At 35.0% G+C, this 3,296-nt stretch overlaps 1 pseudogene; it reads left to right on the forward strand.

Moving 5' to 3' along the window:
- The first annotated feature begins 377 nt into the window (after positions 1–377).
- Positions 378–2,116, forward strand: LOC104875849 (annotated as a pseudogene).
- Positions 2,117–3,296: the final 1,180 nt, after the last annotated feature.

Raw genomic sequence — 3,296 nt, forward strand, 5'->3', positions numbered from 1 at the left:
ATTAACATCTTTCTAAGTGGACCAGTTACTATCTTGATCCTCTAAAAAGATTGAGTCCAATAATCCCCTATAATCCTGTCTTTTTAAGGCGAAATATAAAACTATATTTAACGCTTCATATTTTAAGCCAAAAATATGCCAAAGTAGATATCTCGTTTCGTGTTAACAAATATTACAAAGTAATACATTTATGTTTTGTAGTCTTCTCAAGTATTATACAACAGCAATGCGAAAATGTTCTGTATGACTACTGAGCACTTAAAATGTGGCTCCTATGACTATAGTACTGAATTCTTAATTTTCATTAATATACATTAGCATTTATTTTTTACTAATTTTATTGGTACATTTTAGGTGTACCATGACATTCATCATTGGAGATTTTGATAATATATTTTGATTCTTATTTTTCCCCATTCCCTTTCTCTTCTCTTTTATTAAAGACTTTCCTATTGATATTGGTCATATCTATCTTTTTAACACTCTATAATACTTTTTTTTTTTGTATCGGGGATTGAACTCGGGTCCTTGAGCTTGCAAGGCAGACCACCGAACCACTGAGCTAAATCTCCGGCCCCTCTATAATACTTTTTAAGAGCATCACCATCGTACAGAAACATCAAACTTTCTACACCACTATTTGATATGATCATATATGATGAAAACTTGATGCAACTTCTAGATTATCATGATATAATTATTTAAAGCCACCATTCAATATAAGAATTTTTTGTAGCATAAGACATTGCTATATGCTTTAAACACATAATATCACTTCTAATTCATGCCCAAAACAAATAAACACAGTGCCTTACATTAAGGATAATAAGCTATCCTCAGGTCTTCTGTTTTATTTACTTGGTTATTCCCTTGAATGAGTATGGTAAAGCGAAGCAACTTTTTCTTAAATTATTACAGTAAGATTAAGAAAATTTTGTAGCAGCCCACCAGCACGTGCACACCTGGCTCCCACAACCCCTGCCTATCCCAGTCCCTCAGCACAGAATGGCACCCTCCCAGGTCCTCACATTTGGGTGCCTGCTCCTGGTGGCAGTGGTAGCGGTGAGCAGAGCCCAGTAAGCATGTGACTGTGAAAACTACAAGTTGGCCATGAATTGCTCTGTGAACAGAAATGGTCAGTGCCAGTGTACCTCCAGGGTACACAGAATACTGTCATTTGTTCAACACTGGCTTTGCAGTGTTTAGTGATGAAGGCAGAAATGACTCACTCAAAGTCTGGGAGAAGACTAAAACCTAAAGGAGTGATCCGGGACAATGACAGCTGTATGACCCCAACTGTGATGAAAATGGGCTCTTTAAAGCAAAGCAGTGCTGCTTTGTGTGCTGCTATGTGAGCAACGCCAGCATCCAAAGGACCTCTAAGGACACTGAGATACAGTGCCTGGAGTTGATAGGACCTACTGGTTCATCATTGACTAAAACAAAGACAACAGTCATACAGTCTTGAAAGTTTACAGGCTGTACTTCAGCCTGAATCCAAAACTTATCCTAAGCATTTTGTATGAAAACAGTGTTATCACTATTGATCTGATGCAAAATTCTCAGTAGACTCAATGATATGGATGTAGGTAATGTGGCTTACTATTTTGAAAAAGATATTAAAGGCAAATCCTTGTTCCATTCTGAGAAAATAGATCTGAGAGTAAATGGGATGTGGATCCTGGTCAAACTTGAATTTACTACATTGATGAAAAAGCACCTGAATTTTAATGCAGAGCCTCAGAGCTGGTGTTATTTCTGTCATTGTGATGTGACAGTAGCAATTGTTGCTGGAATTGTGCTGGTTATTTCCAGAAAAAAGAAAACAGCAGAGTATATGAGAAGTCAGAAAAAGCAGATGGTTGAAATGCATAAAGAACTCAATGCATAACTGCTGTAATTTACAAATTAATCACAAGAAGAGAAATTAGGAGAAGAATGACAAATGCATGAACATGGGAGAAGAACATCTTTGAGTATTGCTGTCTTGTTAGTTAAGATCATGTATTTGGAATAGAGAAACCTGTACTCAAAATATAAGCAGTTTAAAAGTATCATTACCAATCTTAAAGTCTTACATATGCAGATCTAAGATTAAAACCCAGAACTTGGATTGCATAGTTAAAATATATGTGTAATATTGAAGAATATGTTCAATATGCTTCCACTGTAATCTGAAGGACAACTGTCTTGTTTGTGATTGAAAGTTGCTTTTCTATTTAGAGTCTTGTACATAAACTTTTTATGAAATAAAATATTTTTAAACTGAAAAAATTTTTAAGAGTAAGAAAGTTATTTGAACCTTTTTTCTTTTAAAATGGTGAAAAGCATTACTGTTAACCAGGTTTTATAGCATAATACCTAATGTAGCATGAAAACCGCTAGTGTTCTACATGATTGTGAGAACTTGAATTTGAAATTTCTGATTCAGACCTTTCTATGTTATTTGTTAAGTTTCCATTAGACACTTAAGTGTGAGGTTTACTCAGTTCCTAACTTTGATTTTTTTTTAAGCATACAACATAGATTGGAAGAAACAAAGCTGGACAAGGGCCAATCAAAACTATAAAAAAAACTATGTGGATTAAACTTTAGTAAAGATTTCTCTTCTCTGTTCATTGTCTTAGCGACTGAAACAACCTCAGAAATATAATCCTTCTGGAAAATTGAAAGAAACATCCAATTTTCTTAGAATAAGAATTATTGGCTCCAGTTTTCCAAACTGTATCCAGGAAACAAATAAAATTGTAGGTCAATATTTAAAATACCAATTACTGTATTTCTCCCTCAGATCAAAACAAACACCAACATACAAAAAGAGCAGTCCTGTATTGCATTATATCCAACACTTGGCCTAATGCCTGGCACAAGGATCTTTAACACTCAGTTTTTAAAATAGTCAAATAAATACTTTGAAAATGTGATTTAAATGAATGGCTGAGAGGAAACAATAGAATTATGTGGCATGTTATTTGTATGAAGCTACTCTGCTTCCTTTGTCCCTGCTTGCCCTTCATGACCTATTTAAATCCTGACTACTCATTGCGGTATTTTCACAGGGGCAAGTATCATTGTACATTTAACTGACTCATCATGATCCATCAGGATTCCAGCTTCTACAACTGTTTCAGCTGCCAGTCTTCTCTTTGGTGACAGTAGGCTTAGATGTCCCTTCCAGAGTAACCACGGTGTCCTTTAAAATCACAGATTACTATACTCAACAGAATTGTCCTTGTTACAGAAGAAATCAGTAAGTGACACAGAGAGGCAGCAGAATGGAAGTAAAATAACAAATT

The sequence above is a fragment of the Fukomys damarensis genome, unplaced genomic scaffold (genome assembly GCF_012274545.1).
Source record: "Fukomys damarensis isolate Sample0158 unplaced genomic scaffold, DMR_v1.0_HiC HiC_scaffold_19, whole genome shotgun sequence".
Lineage (NCBI taxonomy): Eukaryota > Metazoa > Chordata > Mammalia > Rodentia > Bathyergidae > Fukomys > Fukomys damarensis.